The sequence below is a fragment of the Helianthus annuus genome, chromosome 3, assembly GCF_002127325.2.
Source record: "Helianthus annuus cultivar XRQ/B chromosome 3, HanXRQr2.0-SUNRISE, whole genome shotgun sequence".
In the NCBI taxonomy this organism is placed as follows: Eukaryota; Viridiplantae; Streptophyta; class Magnoliopsida; order Asterales; family Asteraceae; genus Helianthus; species Helianthus annuus.
The window spans coordinates 122,319,315-122,336,091 of record NC_035435.2 but is presented as its reverse complement, the minus strand read 5'-3'; positions in this window follow the sequence as shown (position 1 = coordinate 122,336,091).

Below are 16,777 nucleotides of genomic sequence, written 5' to 3'. Positions count from 1 at the left end.
AGCAAGTCATTTAGGTATTACTCTTATTATCTTCATCAAAATGTATAGTCTATTATGTATATTAAAACAATACATTTTGGTGCCACTTGGCATAATTTTAATCCACTAATTGCCACCTGGCAAGTTAATACTCCTCTCAATATTGATTTGAGCGGCAATATACATCTTCTATGTAAATCCCGCTTTTCACTTTGGTTGTAACGCTGAAAATTGAAGTTTTCCTTTTCCCTTTCCAAAACCCTAAGTTCAACCATGGCCGCACACCTCTTTCCCCATCGTTTAATTTCCTTTTCATTCTTCATGTTTACATCTTCTCTTTGAACAACCCTAACGGAGACTCTCCTAATCCAGCAGATCGATTTTCATCTGATATGTTTTTGACGGGTTAGGGTTTTTCAATTCCCATCAGTAGAGAAGAAGATGAAGGTTAGTATATGCTTCTGAATGTTTGATTCTAAGCATGGCCCTTCTTGATTGCTGTATCTCATATTGATTTAAGGTATCTACAGGTCTCTAACTTTCGATTTAAATATCAATTTTCCTCTATTTTTTTCAGCATCAATCTCTTCGCAGGTGGGGGATCACCCGGATATCATGTTTTAGGTTAGGGTTTTTCAAAGTCTTGATTATTACATGTTAAGTTGGCTATTGTGGTTAAGAATCAGAGTTTCTTTTCTTCCTCCTTCATCATCTTATGTAAACCCTAAAGGAATTCACACCAGTTCTTCGAGGATTACTGGTTCATTCTAATCGGGGTTTCCTTTTCTCTTCCATTGTTTTCTTTAAACCCTAGAATTGATTGTTTTTTTGTTGAGGCTTGATATTTGTTCATGATATTTTCTAAATTTGACTCTGTATGTTTCAAGTTTTGTTTATGGACAACTGGTAATTTGGTTAACTATGATTAATTTAGTGGAAATGTTGTGGTTTAGATGATCTTTCATATGTACGACGCGATTGTTGTGGTTTAGATGATTTTTCATCGGTTTTGAGATAAAGAGCAGTCATTGAATTACCAGTTATCGTTTTCTTTAAGTATTTCTAGGGTTTTTTTTATTTGATTTTGCAAATCGTTGCAGATTTGCAGCAGCTTTAGATTAGGAGATTTGTAACAATATTTGAAGCTTTTGTTTAATTTGATGACCGATTTTCTTTAAATTGTTTTGATGACTTTACGAGCAGTTTATGTTTGTTATCATTTTCAGGATTTGAAACAGCAATCTCCAAAATAAAAGGATGTATCAGCAGTAACGGTTAGTTTGCATCACCTACAACCTATGATTGCAATTAGATTCTTACTGGTATTTGTGGAGTTATGTAATTTCTTATAGTTGTGAAAGTAAGTAACTTTTGCTATGTACTTTACTTGAACTTGCGGATTTTTTTATTATGACTAGATTAGCCATATGGTTTTTAGCTGGTTGTTGACTACATGTACCGGTTTCATAAATTATGTTTGGTACAAGCCTTACTTGCAAATTTGAATAATTTATTAGCACATTTAAATGGGAATACTGGTGATATCAAATTAGTTTGTGTAATTTATTGGATTAATTGGTTCATTTACGGGTCACGAGTCGGCACATTATCGAATGGTTTACTAGCTAATGAGTCAGTAGGTTAGCTGGTCAAAGGTGCAAATGAATCAGGAGTTAAAGGCTCAAGTAAAATCACAAGGGGGTTTTATGTATTTAGTGCATGTCTTGCATGAGTGAATAAAGGAGTCCAAGGTTTAATTCACAAATAGCAGCTTTCACTTTTCTTCTGCATTTATTTTCCTTCTTCACATACTACACATACATACTTGAGTGTGAGTTGAGTGTTTAGAGTGGGGCTTGAACCAACATAATTTATCAAGCATGTTAGTTGTTTGACTTGGTAATCAATTTTAGATGTGTTGGTGTTGAGTGTCAGTTTTTAAGTTTATTAATCGAATCTGTCTCAATGTATTAGTAATTTTTTTGTTGGCATATATCAATTTTCTATCAAATGCTGTGTTTAAAAAAGTGCGCTTGAAGCGAGCTTGAAGCGATGAAGCGATGAAGCGCTGGAAAAAACGCTTTTTTGGCTCTGAAGCGTTACATTACATGAAGCGAACTGAAGCGAGCTTTAAGCGGCGAAGCGATGAAGTTGTGAAGCGACGCTCCAGCCAATCAGATCACCATTTGGGCCATTTTTTAAGCCCAACAGTCTTTACAAGGTACATATCGACCTTATATCGACGATATAGCGACTTCCTATGTGAAATCCGGCGACAAATTCCGGCGACGGAGTTGCTTTCAGCCGGAAACAAGGAAGAAGGGGGAAGAAAAAGAAGAAGAAGAGAGATGCGGCTGCGTATCTTTTAGGCTTTAAGGGTTTTTATAAGTTAAGGTTTTTAAACATTTAACCCATCTATCTTTCATTAGTTTACATTCAGTCCCTGAAACTTCTAACTTTTTACTTAAAAAGTGTAAAGATAGTTTGTCTATTCAAACATTTAACCCCCTCTATCTTCAGTAGTTTACATTTGGTCCTTAAACTTTTTAATTTATGCATAAAAGTACAAAATTAACATTATAAAATACATATATTTAATATGGATAGCTATCTTTTATACATATATATAAAATTAACATTAAATATAATTATATATAATATGGAGCGCTTCGTATACGTGAAGCTCTCGCTTCGCGCTTGAAGCTTCGCTTAAAGCTTTTGGAACCAAAACGCTTCGGAGCGCTTCGCGCTTTTTTAAACCAAGATCAAATGGTTTCAGATTATACTATACTTGGCTCATAAGCTACTGATTGTGTAATCTGGTAAGAAAATGTGGTTTTTATATTTGATTTTATGTATTTAGGTTAAAAATAAAACATAGTTTTTCAAAGCATTAGGTGAATATAATGTGGGATATAAGGTCCTTTTAAATATAAGAGTTGTAAATGAATTCCTTAAGATGCCTGTTGCTTTGAGGAGAGTTTATAAGAAGCTGACTTCTTTTAGTTGTATATAATATTTATCATTTAACTATTTTTTAGATCACGTGATGGTAGCTCAATAAATTATCTTATTCAAAAGAAAATTTTATTTATATTTAAGTTTTAAACCATATTTGACAATTAAAAACTCTTGAGTCATGAGCTGTACTACAAAGTTGTCGTTTTAACCTATTTACTAACCGTCCCATTCTACCACCTGGCCATCTCTACATTTTAGTAGTAGACGTTTAAATTAACGACCAAATGCAAGAAATAAACATTTTTTTTCATACTCGACTTATTCTTCGGCAATATAGTATGTTTCATTGTTATGGTTTATTGTTGAAATATTGTTAACTTTTTGTAGGTTTTTAGAATTAAGCTCTACTTTGGAACATGACCGGCCTACCACCACTAATAAGTTGACTATACTTAGAGACACCCTTTGAGTTCTGAATCAGTTCAAATTAGAATCTCGGGATATTAAAGAAATTAATGTAAAACTATCTGAATAAGATAAAAAATTAAAGGTTAGTATGCTTATACGCATTATTGATAATAAACGAGTAAACGACTAATACATGTGATTCAGATGTATTTCTATTAGTTTCACAAAATCTAATTTAGACATGTCTATTAGTTTCATATTTTGCATGATCACACAATAGCATTTAGACATGACGACTAAAACTTGAGCTAGATACTGTTATTTTTATCTTCCCCTAATGGGTCAGGATAGATTATTTTTTACTTTCAGTTTTAGTTTTGACTCTCATCATTTTTTAAGCTAGAAATGTTTAATGTTCGATGAAATGCTTAAGAGATAATTGTTGTGACTAACGGGTGAAATTTTCTGTATCAGTATTTGTATTTTCTAATCTTAAGAAGGCAATTTAACATTCAGTCATCAGGGGCTTTGTTAAAGTTTTGTCGTTTTCTTTACAAAAAAGAAGTATATGAATGTTCATATTGTTTGTCGCTTGATATTTTTTGAAATTTGGTAGGTTGACCAGCTTAATGTTTATGTTGTAAAGGAGTTGATTTCTTGATCTATCTGTCATTGTTATTTGTGGATTAAAGGCCTGTCACGGAGTGTGCCTTGGCCGAAATTGTCGTTTATCTCCAATAATCGACTTTAATTTATGTTTTAATTATGTTTTCTATGTGTTAAGTGTGTTTTTAATCATTTTTTTTGTATTTACTATTGATTAACAAGTAGAATATGTCATATTGATGTGTACAAATATTTTTTATTTTTTATTTTATTTTGAGCGCTTCGTACACGTGAAGCTCTCGCTTCACGCTTGAAGCTTCGCTTAAAGCTTTTGGAACCAAAACGCTTCGGAGCGCCTCGCGCTTTTTTAAACCAAGACCGGATATGCATTATATTTTTCATAAAGATGTAGAGGTTTGACTATTGCGGGTCTTTGGCCACAAGATTTACAAGGTAATTGATGCGTTTGGATGTCTCAAGTTTTTTTCTTTGTTTTGTTAATTACTAAGGAGGTTTATGTTAAATGTTACTCTAACTATGTATACAATAGCATTTGAAATATTGATGGGAAACTGAAGATTCTTAGACTTGGAATCAAATCTTGAATTATAGATCTATGATTATGATTCTTGGAACTGGAATCAAATTGTGAAATGTAGATCTATTAAATTGTGTTTTTTCCTACATTTTTAGTACACGGTTAATGAGTTACTTTTGAATTTTGATTTTGTCTTGAAGGTGAACTAAGTTCCAGCTTTTCAAGATGAAGTTCATGAAACTTGGATCAAAACCGGATTTGTTTCAGTCCAATGGTGAAAACACTCGGTCAAAGAACTCCACCACCCAATCCTACCGGTGATTACTTTGTAGCAAAGAGTATTTGTCAATTAGCATGTGTAACGAATAAATTACTTTTTGTATGATTTAGTTATGTGTTAATCATAAATAGCTTTACTATATGATTTATTTCATTGATTATTGATTATATGTGTTCTGCTCAATATATGTTAAGGTCAAAATAGGTTCGGGTCAGTCAAAACGGGTTTTGCTCAAAATAGGTTCATGTCAATATGTGTTCTGCTCAATATACGTTAAGGTCAAAACTGGTTAAAAATGCTTTATTTAAAAAAATATATATCAAATAACCAAAGTTATAAAAAAATAATTAAAAAAATGAAATCTATCCGGGTTCTAAAAATTGCTATAAAATCATTTATATAATAACATCTCAATACCTATAAAAAATAAATCAAAACATATTTACCTAAGTGAGAAAAATCATATTTTTATACGTTTATATTGAAAAGTTCTTTCATTACAAAGCTCATCTCATTGTCAGTATATATTATATGTTTGTGTTAAGCCACCCGCGAAGCTCGCGGGATCTTAGGCTAGTGTTCTATATACTCATTCTTCACAACTCATTTTCATACTGTCAAATTTTACTATTTTTTTATAATGTTTTAGGTATTCGAGATACAATGGTTGAGCTTCCTTTTCACCTGATACTTTTCCATATTTTAATCAAAATTGATACCAAATCTATACATCGTTTCAAGTTAGTATGCAAAGAATGGCGTGATGGTTTATCATCCAAAGAATTTGTTGAACAACGTGGTTCTTATGTTGAAGATTATATGGTAGTATTTATTGTCTTTTATTATTTACATGACAACACAATTACTTTTCTTATTAAGTTTTTTTGTTATCAATGTCATTTGTTTATGATATGTTTTCCAGGAAATGCTCCAAGACCAAGGTTTGTTCATTAATTCGTCGATCTTGATGGATTTGTGGCCGCGTGAACTCAGTCAACCATATTTTGGCGATGATTATCATTTAACTCAAAATAATGCAAACGTTTTGGAGGAGATGGTGATTGTTCAAAATGGCCAACGTACTGTTTATCAAGTTTATGATGATGACAATTAGCAGTTTTGTTCACATCAAATAATTTGTGATTTCACTATGGAATAATCATATTTTAAGTTTTATCATGAAATTTTTGTTTCCCGTACTTCTCTAATTAAAATCATCCATACATGGTTGTTGGTTATAATTCAAATAATATATATTTATTTCCTTGCTTATTATTAGGAATGTGTTATTAAATTCCACAAGTCATTAAAACAGTATAATCCTTAATTTATGTTCTAATTGTTACATTTTTAGAAATTCGAAATGATATTCCAAACTTATCGAGTTTCTATAACAACATGATATTGTTTTCTATAAATTCATACATTCAAGTATATGAACTCTCATTGTGTTTTTTATAATCTATTCACTATATTTTGTGGTTTTTCCTTCTATATCACTTCCAAGAAGAATTTTACAACCATTTCCCTATTCTCTGTGTATTTTGTTCCTAATCATATCAAGCCGTTTGGTGAATATATATTATCAGGTATGTTTTATTCATTTTATATGTTACTTCCTCATTTTATATACAACTTTTAATGGTGTTTGTTTTTATTAGATTAATTATATGACTTTAGTCAATTCAACAGATAAATTAGATGATTAACATTCATAATATACTTATATATATTGTTCCAAAAACTTAACATTATCCATATATGCACATATTACATAAGCATATAGTTATGCAAACTTCTACCAACGTTTTCATATGCAAATATATGCATATTCCAAAAAACCATAATCATTAACATCCCATATACCAAGAAATAAACCTACTACCATCATTCAACACATTTGTCTTAAACTCGATCCACATTTCTTAACTCCAGCACCTGTTTTGTAGTGAATTTCCAACTCGCCGAGCATGGATGAAAGCAAACTTTGGTGTAGATAATTCATAAAACCATAGTTTAGAAACACATTTGAAACGACAAACTACCTTTGCAGGTAGTCTCGATAAGATCTCTTCAAATATCATGTCATCCCCAACACGTTTCATGATTGGTAATACTCTGAAAAAAAAAACCGATTGTATAAGTTTTTTCAAATTTATTAATTTTTGATATACTTCTAACAAGAAAAACGATTGTATAAGCTTTTTCAAATTAAGTATCATATTAAGCTTCATCTTTTTGTAAGTAATACAAATTGAATCATACAGGCTCATATAAATAATATTGCTTATTGTATAAAAACTTAAAAATTATCAATGGAACATTGAACATTTATAATACACTATACAGTAACTAACCGTGTAAGTGGAGGTGTTATGTATAAGACTTGAAGAATGAGAAAGAATTACACGAAATATGGGTATTTATAGGAGTTTCATCATATAGTGGAAATCTATTATTATTAAAAGATAGATGTCAATTTTTAAATTAAATAAGGATTTCCTTTCTTTCCATACAGTGTATCAATTATATATTATAATATATTTTTATATTATATCTTAATATATCAATTTAAATTAATCAAAATTTAAAATTAAAACGTCATTGTAATTAATTAAATATATCTATATATACTTTAGTGATAACATAATAGTAAATTCCGGACATAATGTTAGTTAATATTGAATATAAATTTCGGTTAATTAGATATATAATTAATATCATATTCGATGATTGGATTACTTAGAAAAAAATGTTTTTTTTTAAATTTATAAATTAAGGGTATGAATACGTATGTTAACAGAATTGTCAAACTATTTCCTTAAAAAAATATATATTTAGTATAAATTTTCCAAATCGAAACATAAATAAAATCATCTTACTATTTATATTATGTATTGTCACACCCCAACCAATGGCGGAAACATCGGGATGAGACGAAGTGTGAAGATTGCTCGAGACATCATAACACTAATAATTGCGATAAGTATTTAACCAATAATTTCATTTCATTTCTAAAATTACAAGGATTTGAAGCAAAATACAACAACGTGAATGATGAAATACTATACAATATGAATACAAATTTTAGAGTGTGTATCTAAGCATCCTACTAGATTCCATGCATCACCAACATCATCGCTAAACCTGTAACATGTTAAAATAAAGTTCAATGCAAAAGCAAAGGCGAGTACACAAGGTTTGAATAAGTATAGCATAAGTATAAAAGCATTTTACTCGAATCCACATGGCAATTTGTAAGCAAGGTAATTAGCATGCATATCATTACGTCTAAACCCAAAGTGTCCACTAGTATTTAGCATCCCTCGCCACAAAAGTGACGAGACCGTATAGTATAAAGACCTAACAATCCCCCGTCGGGTGGTGTGCTACTCCTATAGCGCTATAATTGTTAAGCGAGGGTATAACATAGTAATGGCATAAAGCATGTATTATCTAGCATAACAAGTAGCATGTATATCGGATCGAGTTCACAAAGTATGTTTAAGTGTGTGTAAGTGTAATTTCCGTATGGTAACATGTTACAACCCAAAAGTGGTTTAAAATGTAAATGGGTCGAGTGTACTCACAAAGTTTGCATATGATTTCCGATTATCCAATTGTTGACGAGTAGAGATTTAGAGTCCGAATGTATAAGGGTTAAAGTTCAAGTATGCTTAGAGTCGAGATTCGGAATAAAACAACATGAAAGTATTATATCAACATAATCATCTTCAACACGTAACACTTGTATGACACTTGGTAACCACGAGGGTTATAATAATGTTTTCATGAGTTGAACACTCATAAGAATCATAACAAGGTTTAGGTCCTAGATGATGTCCTACTACTTTGACAAATGAACATGAATTCAACATCAAAGGTTCGAATGTACATAAATATTATTTAGGTTATGAAGTATATATTAATAAGTCCTTACTACAAGTATTTCAAGCATGAGGTAGAAGATTTAATCCTCATTTAGGTACCTCAAATGTGTCATAGAAGTCATGTAGGAGGTAGGAAGAACAAGCTCCCATTTAGGCACCTCTTATGTGTTCACCACTACACTTGATGTAAAAACAAACAAGGAGGGTCTTGAACAATATTAAGACAATAATAAGAACAACTATACTATGAGAAATCATCAAATCATGTGGGGATTCTATGTTGGATAACCCAAGTTGATCCATAACCACTCCTTCATCAAGCTTGAAGCTTGAACATGACTTGTGGGTCCAAAACCCTAAACAAAACAGAAAGTATTTGAGGATTATCCTCTGATTTTGTATGTCTCAACCTTGTTTTTAAGCCTAACTAACAATAGGAGTGGTTATAAGCATAAGGACATAGGTTTGAGTGAGTTAAACTCATGTCTAAACAAAGATTAATGAAAACAAACTTAAACAGTGGACTTTGAAGCCTTTTTGCCGGAGTTCCAGGGACTTGTTTGCTGTGAAACACCCCTAGAATCAAGGCCAAGGTCAAGCCAAGCGTTCTGGAAAAAATATGGACCAAAACGGATAAGAAATGAAGAAGTTATGCCCATTTTCGTAAAGCTTGATGAATCTGCTCGAACCTGAACTTTCAGCAACGATTTTGAGTGATTGAGAGAGATTTGAGAGTGTTTCTAAAGTGAAAAAGACTTGGGAGGCCTTGGGTATTTATAAGGAAGTGATTAGGGTTGGTTTTGGTGAGTTATTAATTGCTAAAAGTGGGTTTAAACTCAAAAAAACACATAAAATCCCGCTCAAAACGCGTTGAAAGGGAGTCTGGTCGCGGCTGCCAGCTCCTTTTAACGAGTGAATAAATGAATTAAGAGCTGGGTTTCTTTCGAAATCAAGGCCGCAACCCAGCGGTTAAGAGTGTTGTTGTTGTTGCTGTGCGACCCGGGTTCGAATCCTGGGTTGTGCAATCTTTTGTTTATTTATTTTTTTTTGTGTTTTAAGCATTGAACTTTCATCTAATTGCACTACTGGTCCCTGTAAGTTTAAACTTTCAGCACATTACACTATCAACCCTTGTCTTTAACTAAGTTATAATACACTTTTTTTTTTCTTTTTCTTGAAAGCTAAGTTTAAGGTTTAAACTAACTAAGTTAATTTTACTAACCTTATTATCTAACGAGATTAACTAAACTTTATTAAATAAACTTTTAGAGAGTAAAATTTATTTAATTAATTAAACTAAATAAATTAAAACCCTATTTATGAACGAAATAAATAAATAAGAAGAACCTTTAACGATTTTTTTTCCTTTCACGAAGCTTCCGAATTTTAAGATTTTAACTAGTTTAACGAGTATCAAGTGTCGATAAATAAGAATCCTTGAATAATATTTCGTTCAAACGAGAATTTCATTGTGATTCATGTCTCGGATTCTACAAAGGTTACATCGAAGCAACGATTACAAGAACGCAAATTTTCCAAGAATAGGATTATAAACAAAGGTTTCCAAATATAGAAGGTACGAAATAGAAGGGCGTTACAGTCTCCCCTCCTTTAGGAAATTTCGTCCCGAAATTTATTCAAGAGGAAGACTTGAAGAGGTTTTTGACAAGAAAGTGATTATTTAAAATTGAGACTTGAAAATTTTGAAACGAAAAAGGTATGAAATTTTGAAGTACGACAAGATGGGTTTGTAAAAGAAGTTGTTTGGCTCAAATGATTTGAGGTACCTACATAATTGAAAACGTGTAAGTGCGTATGTAGGTAAAGTGATAAGTTAGGATTCGATCGTTTAAACAGGCTTGAGGTTCATATAGATGAAAAAGATTATGGAGAATAATGAGAGTATGGAAGTGAACGAGTGATTCTTAATGAATGCAAGTATAAGAGTGGCATAAGTATTGGTTAGACGAAGTAGTGTGTTAAGAATGAAGTCTCGTCGTGGATAATCGGATATAATGCGTTTGTGAGTTGTTTAAATTTTGCATTAGGTCCAAAGGTCTGCAAAACACTGAATTTCTCATGGCACGTTTTACGATATTTTGGTAACATGGTGAAAACACTTATATATAGGAAGTACCAGCGGCGTATCCACCATGTTTTGACCACATTACGTCCGTTTCGTATTTGGTGTCATGTGACATTTCGTGTCTTACCATAGACAGTAGTACACTCTAGGGTTCTCATGCGCTTATCACTATAATCCCGTGTGCACCCGCGATTATATTGATCGTCGCCTGATCCGCATAGCTTGTACTAGTTGTGTATGAATTAGGGTATACATAATTTAAAAATTAAGAACGTGTACGTGTAAGAATGTAGTATGTAAGCAAGTCCATGCTTAAGTATGTATAGGACCCACGTAAGCGAATTCCTCGGATTCCACTCGTGTATGGGAACGAATGTATGAATCATGAATATGAATGAAAGTATAAGCATGAGTATAAGTGTAAGTATGAATACACATGTGAATGTATGTATAGACATAAACGTATGAGTAGTATGGTATACGTATAAGCATGAAACATATGAATATAAGTAAAGGCATGAAACATATGAGTATTAGTATGAATACGATTATCATAAGTATAAGCATAAAACGTATTGTTATGAATATGAGTGTGAGTGTGAGTACGAATACTAATGATTGCGTATATAGTATTAGTTGAAACATAACAAATTTAAGCATGTAAAAGTGCTCAAATGGTTGAGCATGTAAATACGAATGATATAAATGAAATTGTCGCGGTGAAACAGCTAAAACGTGTTTGATAATATGCATGTATAGTTGTTTAAACGAAATGTTGAGTTTATCGAATCAAAATTAGATTGAGCTTGGTTTAAGGGTAGAATATAGTTTGCATGTGTAAGAGGATATAAAGTACTCATTGGTCATGCATATCGAATTTTGTAATGAATGGAAATGCTACTTTTGTTTTAAAAGAGTTTACGAAATCCGAAGATGGTCGGTCCCCATGAAGTCTTATTGCCCACGTGTTTTGGGAAATCGGTGTAGGAAAAGGTCTTCGAATCAAAACAAGAAATTTTGAATTTAGGAGGTTTTTTGTGAATACGTTGATCCTTGGAAAAGGGATTTATCAAAGGTCTTTGTGTTCATTTTAAAGGGTTTTGACAAATGGTTCGTTGATGTTGGAAATAGTCTTTGGGAAAACGATCTTATAATATCTATAAGATCCTATAAGTAATTGAGAAAGGTTGGTTTAGTTTCAATTAAGAATGGAAGTCTCTAGTACGACGATACAATGTGAGCATGTTTTAGTGATTAAGTCAAATATGAAGCTCATGGGCAAGAGTTTCATTGGATCGATTAAATTGATATGTAGCATTTCGTAAGGTTTTGAAGTTCGAGTAATAAAACATTTTAAGATATGATTAAGAATCTCGTGTATATGAGTTGAGTGAAAATAGATTGTAGAATAAGAAGTACGTTTGATAAAACAATGTATTTTGAAATCGGTATGAGTAGGTATTTTGAATAATGATAAACAATTTGGGTATAAAATATGATCGAGTTTGCATCATAAAGTACTTTGAAGAGACGTTTTGGTAACGATCACCTAGGTAAGGGAATCACCCCTAACTCGTTGGTGAGGTCGTTTTTAAGAAAAGGGGAGTGGAGTTAATCGTCAAGGTAAGGATATCACTCCTATCTCGATGATATGTCTCCACTTGTCATTACAAGGATTATGAATATAAATTATATGAAATCATGCATATGTATAAATGTATGGAAAAGATTCAATATGTTGTGTGTGTAAAAAGAGAATATCGAAAGTAAATTCAAATTTGAAAGATTGGATCGTATAAAATAAATAATAGAAACATATGTTTGATCAAAATTTGGATGGTTCCAAAACGGAACTTTGACTAACCAAAGTGGTCGAAAAGTCTTTTGAATTTGAGGAGCATGCTTTGGCCTAATAAGTAAAATACTCTCGCCGACAAGTCGGTTAACGGTATTTACCCTTCCGGTTACTACATGTCCCAAATCAATCGAAATTTCGAGACTTGGCGAGATTTATGAAAAATCAAGGAGTGGAACTAGTCGACAAGGTGCGGGTTTCACCCCTATCTTGACGATTTCGTATCCTAAGTGTGGTTGGTACTCGTCGGGTCAAAATTTAATTTCAACACTATGACGAGGGTCCACTAGAACTTGAAATTTGAATTTCTCCATCAAGGTGAGGATTTCACTCCTAACTTGATGGTGAATTTTGTGTAAGAGAAAAGGAAAGTGGATGGATTGAGAGTTGTTCACCAAATTATGGGTTTCACGCCTATTTTGGTGAAGTCGGCTCGTTTGTGTATTACGAGTGGTTTCGATTTTTAGTATTTAGGAGTAAAAGACGTATGCTCAAAATAACAATAACAAGTATAAGCACATAAGAAAACATATCAAGAATGGTACTTAAATAATGAAATGATAAAACAAGTATTAACACATAGAGAAATATGTCTAAGAATAACACATAAAGAATCGAACAATGAAACAAGTATTAACACATAATAAAACAAGCATTAATGCGTAAGAATAACATGTCAAATATTACACATGAGTGACATACATGTTTAAAAGAGCATAAATAAGAAACAAATAAATTATTATGTAGTAGTTCAAGCACACACGAATAAGGCTCTAAAACTATAGGCTAGGTGAAAGCATTCCTACTTTTTCTAATTCCCTATAGTTATGGCTCTGATACCAATCTGTCACACCCCAACCAATGGCGGAAACATCGGGATGAGACGAAGTGTGAAGATTGCTCGAGACATCATAACACTAATAATTGCGATAAGTATTTAACCAATAATTCCATTTCATTTCTAAAATTACAAGGATTTGAAGCAAAATACAACAACGTGAATGATGAAATACTATACAATATGAATACAAATTTTAGAGTGTGTATCTAAGCATCCTACTAGATTCCATGCATCACCAACATCATCGCTAAACCTGTAACATGTTAAAATAAAGTTCAATGCAAAAGCAAAGGCGAGTACACAAGGTTTGAATAAGTATAGCATAAGTATAAAAGCATTTTACTCGAATCCACATGGCAATTTGTAAGCAAGGTAATTAGCATGCATATCATTACGTCTAAACCCAAAGTGTCCACTAGTATTTAGCATCCCTCGCCACAAAAGTGACGAGACCGTATAGTATAAAGACCTAACAATCCCCCGTCGGGTGGTGTGCTACTCCTATAGCGCTATAATTGTTAAGCGAGGGTATAACATAGTAATGGCATAAAGCATGTATTATCTAGCATAACAAGTAGCATGTATATCGGATCGAGTTCACAAAGTATGTTTAAGTGTGTGTAAGTGTAATTTCCGTATGGTAACATGTTACAACCCAAAAGTGGTTTAAAATGTAAATGGGTCGAGTGTACTCACAAAGTTTGCATATGATTTCCGATTATCCAATTGTTGACGAGTAGAGATTTAGAGTCCGAATGTATAAGGGTTAAAGTTCAAGTATGCTTAGAGTCGAGATTCGGAATAAAACAACATGAAAGTATTATATCAACATAATCATCTTCAACACGTAACACTTGTATGACACTTGGTAACCACGAGGGTTATAATAATGTTTTCATGAGTTGAACACTCATAAGAATCATAACAAGGTTTAGGTCCTAGATGATGTCCTACTACTTTGACAAATGAACATGAATTCAACATCAAAGGTTCGAATGTACATAAATATTATTTAGGTTATGAAGTATATATTAATAAGTCCTTACTACAAGTATTTCAAGCATGAGGTAGAAGATTTAATCCTCATTTAGGTACCTCAAATGTGTCATAGAAGTCATGTAGGAGGTAGGAAGAACAAGCTCCCATTTAGGCACCTCTTATGTGTTCACCACTACACTTGATGTAAAAACAAACAAGGAGGGTCTTGAACAATATTAAGACAATAATAAGAACAACTATACTATGAGAAATCATCAAATCATGTGGGGATTCTATGTTGGATAACCCAAGTTGATCCATAACCACTCCTTCATCAAGCTTGAAGCTTGAACATGACTTGTGGGTCAAAAACCCTAAACAAAACAGAAAGTATTTGAGGATTATCCTCTGATTTTGTATGTCTCAACCTTGTTTTTAAGCCTAACTAACAATAGGAGTGGTTATAAGCATAAGGACATATGTTTGAGTGAGTTAAACTCATGTCTAAACAAAGATTAATGAAAACAAACTTAAACAGTGGACTTTGAAGCCTTTTTGCCGGAGTTCCAGGGACTTGTTTGCTGTGAAACACCCCTAGAATCAAGGCCAAGGTCAAGCCAAGCGTTCTGGAAAAAATATGGACCAAAACGGATAAGAAATGAAGAAGTTATGCCCATTTTCGTAAAGCTTGATGAATCTGCTCGAACCTGAACTTTCAGCAACGATTTTGAGTGATTGAGAGAGATTTGAGAGTGTTTCTAAAGTGAAAAAGACTTGGGAGGCCTTGGGTATTTATAAGGAAGTGATTAGGGTTGGTTTTGGTGAGTTATTAATTGCTAAAAGTGGGTTTAAACTCAAAAAAACACATAAAATCCCGCTCAAAACGCGTTGAAATGGAGTCTGGTCGCGGCTGCCAGCTCCTTTTAACGAGTGAATAAATGAATTAAGAGCTGGGTTTCTTTCGAAATCAAGGCCGCAACCCAGCGGTTAAGAGTGTTGTTGTTGTTGCTGTGCGACCCGGGTTCGAATCCTGGGTTGTGCAATCTTTTGTTTATTTATTTTTTTTGTGTTTTAAGCATTGAACTTTCATCTAATTGCACTACTGGTCCCTGTAAGTTTAAACTTTCAGCACATTACACTATCAACCCTTGTCTTTAACTAAGTTATAATACACTTTTTTTTTCTTTTTCTTGAAAGCTAAGTTTAAGGTTTAAACTAACTAAGTTAATTTTACTAACCTTATTATCTAACGAGATTAACTAAACTTTATTAAATAAACTTTTAGAGAGTAAAATTTATTTAATTAATTAAACTAAATAAATTAAAACCCTATTTATGAACGAAATAAATAAATAAGAAGAACCTTTAACGATTTTTTTTCCTTTCACGAAGCTTCCGAATTTTAAGATTTTAACTAGTTTAACGAGTATCAAGTGTCGATAAATAAGAATCCTTGAATAATATTTCGTTCAAACGAGAATTTCATTGTGATTCATGTCTCGGATTCTACAAAGGTTACATCGAAGCAACGATTACAAGAACGCAAATTTTCCAAGAATAGGATTATAAACAAAGGTTTCCAAATATAGAAGGTACGAAATAGAAGGGCGTTACATGTATTATATCCTAATATATCAATTTAAATTAAACAACTTCCAAAATTAATATTTTATTATAAGTATTTAATTATTTAAATATATTCATATCTATTTTAGTTATACGATAAAACTAAAATCCGGCTGTATATTTAGTCAGAGTACAAAATGTAAATTTGGGTTTTTTAAATACATACGGTATTTATTAAATGTAGGTTAAAAAAATTACAATGTTTAAAAATATTGACTTACAGTTTGTTAATTATTATAATATAATATAGGTTTTAAATTTCAAAAAAAAAAAACGAAAAGATACTTTCAATACTTATAAAATCCATTGTTCATTACTTTAATTTTAAAATTGATATTAAATATCATTTTCAAAATCCAAACGTAAATACAATCATCTTAGTATTTATTTTATGTATTATATCCTAATATATCAATTTAAATTAAACAACTTCCTAAATTAAAACTTTATTATAAATAGATGTTCAAAGTTGTTAGAAATTCATACATTTGAAGTCAGAAATTTGTATTTGAGTTTGAATTTAACAAGGTATGAATTTATATTTTTTTTTACTGTAATCTACAAGAAGTTTATTATTTTATTCATTCTAATTTTTAGTTTGTTTTATTCATATAAAAATAACTTTTCGTTTATATTTTGTAGATGTCAAGTCATGAATTTATCCTAAAGAATCCTTTGAGAAACATATATGATCTTTGGCAAATTATGAAGGTTCGTATATATTTGTAT